This window comes from Vombatus ursinus, unplaced genomic scaffold, assembly GCF_900497805.2.
Source record: "Vombatus ursinus unplaced genomic scaffold, bare-nosed wombat genome assembly UNPS02014778.1, whole genome shotgun sequence".
Lineage (NCBI taxonomy): Eukaryota > Metazoa > Chordata > Mammalia > Diprotodontia > Vombatidae > Vombatus > Vombatus ursinus.
Window position 1 is genome coordinate 25,275,589 of NW_020954556.1, and position 8,575 is coordinate 25,284,163.

At 35.5% G+C, this 8,575-nt stretch overlaps 1 pseudogene; it reads left to right on the forward strand.

The window, feature by feature from the left end:
- The window catches only part of LOC114045145, a 49,061-nt pseudogene extending 42,109 nt beyond the window's left edge, over positions 1-6,952 (forward strand).
- The last annotated feature ends 1,623 nt before the right edge of the window (positions 6,953-8,575 follow it).

Sequence of the window (8,575 nt, forward strand, 5' to 3'; positions counted from 1 at the left end):
ATTCTCAGGGATTTTAGATGAATATTATTTTAAAAGCAGTTTCCTTAGCCTTCAGCTAGGAGGGCATCTCATTTTTATTCAGAATTTGCTTCAAATATAAAAGAATATAGATTGGGCTTAGGAAAAAAATTAAAGTCTCATTTTGTATGTTAGGTTTTTATTATAGTAGGTTATAACAATAAGGATAACTAGGTGCTTTTGAAAGACTAGTAGTCTTTTAAAATTTTTCTTTGTGAACTTAACAAAAATAAACATTTCAGTACAAAAAGAAAAACTGAAAAGAGGATTGTATATGATACTCTGAACATGTTATATACAATTCGAGTTTTTTTAAATGTACATTAAATTTAACACATTAATAACAAATCTGTGTCCCACTTCTGAACTTCCTTCTGCTCACTTCTATGTATTTTAAAAATATTTTCTTGACACTTTTTTCATATGACTGTCACTATCTGCCAACTCTCTACCCCCAAAAAGAACCCTTCCCTTGTAACAACAACAACAAAAATATAGCTGAGCAAAACAAATCAATGCTAAAAATACATGTTTTTGTGTACTTCTTGGTTATAACCTCTATCAAAAATGTGAAGCATGCTTCATCAGCCTTCTGAAGTCATGATCATTTATTGCATTGACCAGAGTTCTGAGGTCTTTCAAAAAAGTTTTTTCTTTGAATTATTTTGGTCATTGTATAAAATGTTCCATTGATTCTTCTTATGTCATTCTGCATCAGCTGTCTTGTACTTCCCAGGTATCTCTGAATTTGCCATATTCATCATTTCCTATGGCAAAGTAATGAATTCCATTCATATACCATAATTCATTTAACCATTCCCCAATTGATGAGCACTCATTTTTTTTAGTTCTTTGCTGAAACAAAAAATATTACTGTAAATATTTTTGTATATATGGGTCCTTTCCCTCCAAGTTTGAACTCTTTGACAAATAATTTTTTCTGCATTAACTAAGAAAAATTAATTTCATGTCAATTCAATCTATAATAGCTAGATTTATACATAGTATAAAGTAAAATGAGAGTCAGTTCTTTTTTTTTCTTCTCCTTTATGTTTTTTACTTAGAGTTCTCTTAGCAGTTGAAGGGAACTCTACACATAAAAAACCTACTATGAAATCTATAATAAGGTTAAAAAAAATTTTGTTCCAGCAAGAAAAAGATGAAATGCCCATGTGAGTCAGTTTTGATGTCCTTGTTATTCAGAATGGCATCCCTTTTATAATCTCAAAATTAATTAATTTTTCACAGCTCTCTTTTAAAGAAAAATACCTAGAAACACTGATTTTGTAACCCATGGCCATTACCTAAAAGTCTGGGTCTACATGGATCAGGTTTAGTCTTGGCGGTTTGCCCCACGTCACTGTCTTTTTGTCCCATTCCCCTGCCAGCAGATGGTGAAAGCTCTTGGAGTTCCTAGAGTTAGCCCTTTCTAAATGAACTCTTTCTCCTTGAGATTATCGTCCTCCACATTTGGTGTAGTTCCTCGCCTAGAAGGAGAAAGAATGACAGGTGGTCGGTCGTGAGAGAGTTGACTTCCTTCAATCAGGACCTGCGCACTGCACAGAACTCACAGTAATAATGGAGAAAATCATCTACACTTGTTCCTCCACATAATAACTCAGACCCTTGCTTGAAGATTAGAAACATAAAGGGGCAGTGAGGTGGTGCAGTGGTAGAGCTCTGGCCTTGGAGTCAGGAGGACCTGAGTTCAAATTTGGCCTCAGACACTTGGCACTTAACTAGCTGTGTGACCCTGGGCAAGTCACTTAACCCCAGTTGCCTCACCAAAAAAAAAAAAAAAGATTAGAAACATAGACAGTAAGCTTCTTGAAGGCAGGGACCATTTAATGTATATCTTTGTATCCCCTGCATCTAGCACAGTTCATGATACTAAGTCGTGCTTTAAAGAACACGTTTTGAGTCGTTAGTTGAAGGAGTCAGAGGGATGATTGAACACTCAGGGTACCTGAGGAAATGGGAGGGAATGAGATCAAAAGAGGAAGCAGAGGGATTGGATTTGCCTCGAAGGAAAACTAGCTCTTCTTGGTCAATCTACAGTTTCTCCTATAGAGATTATTCCATCTTGGTTCAATTTACCTGCTTCTTTAGTTCCAAATTTCACCAGTTTCAATTTCGATATTTGAGTCTTTTCTACTATTTAACATTTGCTTTAAAAAAATCTGATCATGATTGTATTTAATGCAACAGCTTTTTGTTACTAGAGTGTAGGAACCTTGAAAAAAAAGGCCTTGTACATTTTTGTATTTATTTCTCCAGCACCTAGGACAGTGCCTGGCACATAGTAAATACTTAATAAATTCTTGTCCATTGATAGTTCCGTGTAAAACTCAATGCCAGGATTCTGGGAGGGATAGAAAAAAGTGTAAGACATAATTCTTTAAGGATATTGTGGAAATAAACATCTGTGAAATGGTTAGATAACACTGGTTTAGAGAGTAAGAAGAATACAAATTCATCCAAAGGACTTATAGTGAAAAATGTTGTCCATCTCCAGGGAGGGAACTGATGTACTCTAAATGCAGATTGGAGCATAATTTTTTTCACTTTCCTCATTTTTCTTGCTTTTTTTTCCCAACATGCCTAATGTGGAAACATGTTTTACATGACTTCACATATATAATAGGTATCATATTGCTTGCCTTCTCAATGTGTGGGGGAGGGCCTGAAGGAAGGGAGAGAATTTGGAACTCAAAATTTTTAAAATAATGTTAAAAAAAATTTAAGAGTTGTAGAAATTAAAAGAATAATAAATGTATCCTTTAAGTAAACAATACATAGACATTGCGCCGTAATACTTTCTTGTTTTAAAAAGAATTGCAGTTCTCCGTGCTGTGGCTCAAAGGGTCATGGATAAATCACCTCACGATCTGCTTGTGGAAGAAGGGGCCGTGGCTTTTGCAAGAGAAAAAGGTTTCATAGTAGAAGAAAATGAACATATGCTAACTAAACACAGTGCAGATGCTTATCAGGTAATGAACCTGACTCATGTTTGGACTTTGGACTCTTGACCAAATATATTTTACTGTCAATTTAAAAATATTTATTAAGACCAGTCACTCACTTGTTACATTACCTCGAGCTGAGAAAAAGTAGTTTGTGTTTTACAACTGTTTTATCCTTTGTCACAGAATCAATCAGTTAAATACTTGTTAAGTGCCGAGTATGTAAAATGCATGTGGCTAGAAGTATGAGAGACAGTCCCTGCCTGCAAGAGGTTTATGGTCTAATTGGTAAGAGTTTCATTCTGTTTCTTCTCTGTATGACTTAAAATAATAATAAAAACTAACATTCATATAGTGTTTTAAGGTTTGCAAAGTATATTACATATGTTATCTTACTTGATTCTACTCTTTGCTTATTTTATGACTACAGGAATATTTGGGGGAAAAAACAAGCTTCTCTGGGCACAATACCTTATGTAATTAATTCATTTATTGAGAGTATTTTTATATTTTAATGGTAAAAAGCAGTAATATGGTCCGTGAATGTTACTTCAGGGGTGAAAAAGTGAACATTTCCCACACTATGTAACTTCATTCTGAGCAGTAATTTGCAAAGCAAGAGAATACAGCTAAGAGTATCAGTCTGATACATGTCTTCATATAGTGTCAGACACACTAGAAAATTATGATATGACAAATCTTCACCAAACTTTGTCTGGTTTCCTTGACGTCTGTAGTCAATCATCATCATTAATTAGGGTCTTTGGAGAGGGTGAGACACTTTCTGGGTTTTGTTTTAAGACATGGACGCATTTGAATGCGGATGGTCTTCTTGGTCTTCTTACATTGACTCCTCTCTTGTGCTCTGCAATCTAGCAACACCTAGTTTTCTTTCTGTTTTTAGCAGTAAACGCTATCTCCCAACTATGTTCCTTTGTACTGGCTGTCACCGGTGCCTGGAATGCTCAGTCTCCTAACCTCTGCCTCCTGGATTCACTCAGACTTGTTCCAAATCCCACTTCTCCCAGAGGCATTTCCCAGGACCTCCCACTGCTAGAATCTTTCCCCTGGCTCTGTATTTACAAAATTGTTTGCGTGCTGTCTCCCTCATTTGAATATGAGTTCCTTGAGGGCAGGGACCATACTTTTTAAAACATTCTTGAATTCCCCAGTGTTTTGCACAGTGCCTGGCACATAGTATATGTTTAGCAAATGCTTGTTGATTGATTGATGAGCAAAGTTTGTCATAAAATGACCATGGGGGAAAATTATTTTGATATTTAGATATTCATAGACCTTTATATTAAATCACACATTAATAATTTAGTGATATACTCCTTAACAATCATATATCTTTGATGTTATTCTGAGACTTTCTGAGTAGAAACATTTGGGGTTATATGCATTAATTAAAATTTGGATCAAACTCCATCATTGTGATAATACAGTATACCCTTACTCATATCACATTCATCACAATTCCTATTATAATTATGTATATTTATATTTTGCAAATATTTCCTGTGAATTCTTTATGAGGAAATAAATTTAAACATACAGATTTTATGGGGATTTTTCTATTTAAATGTGCAATTCTGTGACATTTTAAAAATAAAATGTATTGTTTTATAGCACAGCACATGAAAACCTAAAAACCCTGGTCTTTTTTTAGCTACCTAAATTATTTATTATTCCAAATTAATCTTTGGGATCTATGAGACTTTTATCTTCTAAATAATCATAAAATCAAAGATTGATTTCCTGAAGGACTTTAATGAAGTTCTGTCTGACTGAGCCTCGTTCCTATCAGCAATGAAATTCAAGACTTCCTGCTAATACATATTTTCAGAGAAAAGATTGAGTAATTGGGATATATTTTCCTTTTGGAAATGGCAGTCTTTAAACCAGTCATATTAACTGGGTGAATGGTCATCTGCAAATTCAGATACACATCAGACATGAATCAACTATCATTGTCAGAACAATTAATGCTGCTAGAGTTGTGATTCCATTTCTTTTTTCATTTTCCTTACATGTTTCATTGCCTTGAATGTTCATGGAAAAATAACTGTTGGTAAGAAAGAATTAAATGTAGTATTTTGTCTCTGTAAAAAAGAATAAAATGAGAAGAATTTGGAAAGAGAAAATTTAGCAGAATGTATAATTAAGGCATGGAAAAGAAAATGGAACTTTAAATTGCCTCTTTTTTCCTCCTTTCTGTAGTTTGAAGGACAAACAAACTTCAAATAAAATTTCAACTTTATCTCCATAGGTGTATCTACATCAGGCTCTCCCTTTAACTATCCTGGAAGAGTGGGGGATTCTTCAGGGTGTGGTCTGTATGCAGATTATCAGGTAAATTTTCTTTATTGTGCTTTATTAGTCCTGAAGTTATTGGGGAAGATGGGGAGGAAATCCCAAACCCTACCCATAGCTTAGCCTCCTGCCGCTGACCAGCTCCACGAAGTAAGGGGGAAGGTCAGAAGATAGGGCATGAAGAAAAAAGTACAAGGAGGTGTACCTTCCTGGGACTCTGTTTCTTTATCTGTAAAATGAGAGGATTGGGTTTTATGGCCTTTGAGGTCCCTTCCAGTCCTAAATCTGTGATCCCATGATCATCCTCCCTTAAAGAATATATCTTTGCATGTAAGGGGTATGTTTCTGCATACAAGTGCAGAAAAAGGTAGGTAGCATTTAAGCTGTTTTATAGATGTGGGACAGTGAAAGAGTTTAACAGTTGGGAGCTACTAAGCATGCTAATGTCTGTTCTTCTCTGAAGTCCTACTACGTAAGGCAAGTTAATAAAAAGTATTTTAATTTTAAGAATACATCCTGAATATGCATGTGCCCAGCAGAACCCAATGTGGTTCCATGATTGTACTTCATGTAGTACCTCCCTTATCTATCTTTAGGCTCCATTTACAGCCACCATTTATAATAGCAGGAAACCTGCTGTAGATTACTAGCAGGAGCCAGAAATGGCCAGAAACCCAGAAGTGCTGGTCTTCTTCAACTTTGTGTTTTCTTTCCACTTCAGTTAACTACATTAACCTGTCATTGACCAGGCCTTGACTCCACAAATGGGATAGGAGGGATAGCAGGATCATATTGTAATTCCCACCACTCAACTATTAGCTCTTTCTGAGCAACAATTTTGTGCTTTCTTTTGTTTTTGGTAGCCCCCAATCTTTTGTATGTATTAGATACTTAATGGATGCTTTTCACATTTAAATCATTGAATTCCTTATGTGACCCTTCTGCCTTCTATTTTTTTTCTTAATTCTAGACAATCAACATACTAAATCAAGCCCTAATTTATTGCATATTTCAGCCTTCAAGGTGTAAATATTCACACTCAAAATTTAATAATTGGTTCTGGAGCCAAGTACACCCCTAAGTCAGATTCCTGAATCTGACACATACTTTCTGTTTAAGCCTAAAATCACTCAGCTCCTTTTAGCCCCAGCAGCTCTGTAAGACTTCAAGTTGCAAATTGCTTATGTGCCTTGATGAAGGAAATTTCTTCACTGGAAGTTCTGCATACCAGCAAAATTATAGGTGCTAAAAAAAATTTTAATGGAGTCTTCAGAGCAGGAACAGACTTTTAAGACATCTACCATCTATCTCCATTTAGAGATGAGGTAACTGATGCTAATGTGTTTAAGGTATTTGCCCAAGATTCCAGAGTTCAGAGTGGCCAACCTGAGTCTTGAACCTGGTTCACCTGACCCCTAGCTAGTTCTCTGTTTTATGCTCTATGTACTTTCCTTGTGAAATACCCAAGAAAGAAAACTTAGATGAGGCTTTTCCTGGAGGGGAAACTTCTTCCCCCCAAAAATTCTAGTTTATTTTCATAGTTTCTTATATCACTTTTTCTTCTGCTTACATTGTCATCATGATCATCAAGTAACAGTATTTCAATTAAATGTCTAAATATGCGTGGAAGTACTTCAATAAAGATAAAGTAGGCAAATGGCATTTCTTCCTTATTCTTTTTTTAAGGAATTCAGCAACATATTAACATCACAGATTATTCTTCATTCTAGGTTGCAAAGACATGAGAATTTTTTAAAAGTAATGAGCTCATGCTTCCAAATTTAGTAGCAAGTTCAAGAATTCAATGTTTTTGGCCCTCAGCTGACTCTTCATACTTCATATCTACTCTGACAGAAATCCTCATTGATCTACTTAGTGAAGGCCTGTGTTTCCTAAGCCACCTTTTGTCATCTGGAAATGCCTGCTTTCATTTGTTCATTTGAACCTATGTAACTTCCTTTGATAATATGTTTTTTTTGTTTTTTGTGGGGCTAGGCAATAGGATTAAGTGACTTGCCCAAGGTCACACATCTAGTATGTATTAGGTGCTGAGGGCAGATTTGAACTCAGGTCCTCTTGACTCCAGGGCCAGCGTGCTATCCACTGCGCCACCTAGCAGCCCCTCTCCTATGGTATTGAGAGAAGTACCTTAACTCTGTTCTTCCAAGCTATTTCATCATCCTGAAGTTGATCTGCTTTTTGAAGTTTCAAGACAATCAGTCATACGTAATGTTGGAGAGTGAAAGTCTAAAAAACTGTCAACCTTACAGAGTTCATTCTAAGAAAGACAAACAAAATTAGGCTGTATGCACATGTTTATTTCCCTCAAAGTAGGCAAACGTGCATATGGGTGCATGGGAGTTCATTGGAAAATTAGTTCAAAGAAAGGCCAGCTGAAGGAGATTACATACCCATAGAGCAAGGAAGTGTTCCCTCTCCCCACCCCCGACTCAGGATGCCTGTATCAGCCAAAATTATAGTTTCCATATCTGTCAACCATAAACATGGAAATGTTATAAAACATGGATGTGATAACAGGATAGTATCCATAAAACATCACAATAAGAGAAGTGCCGTTAATCAAGATAGTGTCTGGTTCAAGGCACCTGGTCCTTATCAGTCATAAACTGAAGAATCTTCCCAGTCAGCCTCATCTGGCCCTGTGATTGCTGACACAGCAAGAAGCATTTTGGCTTCACTCAGACAGCATGCAAAGGATATGGTATGTTAACTCAGAGTGGGCCAAAATGTCGTTTTCCTGATTGACCAATCCAGGTTTTTTGGCTTTTTTCAGATGATGGACGCTCAAGCTGGTTTACAAAACTAAAGAGAAAAAAAAGACATCTTAACTAATAGTTATATTTTGCAAAGCAGATTTTCTTCTAGGCAATTTAAGAAATCGTAACTTAAAGAATAACTTGTTAAAAAAAATCATACTCTACTAAATTTCAACTTTTTTTTACATGGAGTAAACATTGTTTTAAAAATATGGAAAAGTATCTGTATATAACATGCCATTTTATTCTATTTCATTTGTTTGTTTTTATGCTGACTTTTCAAAATCTAGGATTTTGTTTTAAGATGTTGTCTAAATGTGTTCTTGGTGAAACTTCTGAAACTTAATGATTTCGCCACAGTAAAATTGTTAAAATAGTTTGCTGCTTAATTAAAAAAAAATTTCATTTTCTTTCTCTTAACTTTAGGTTGGGGCAGCAGCCCGTATGTGAATATATACAGAAATTAAAATTAAAGAACATCACTCTCTGAATGAGATGAAA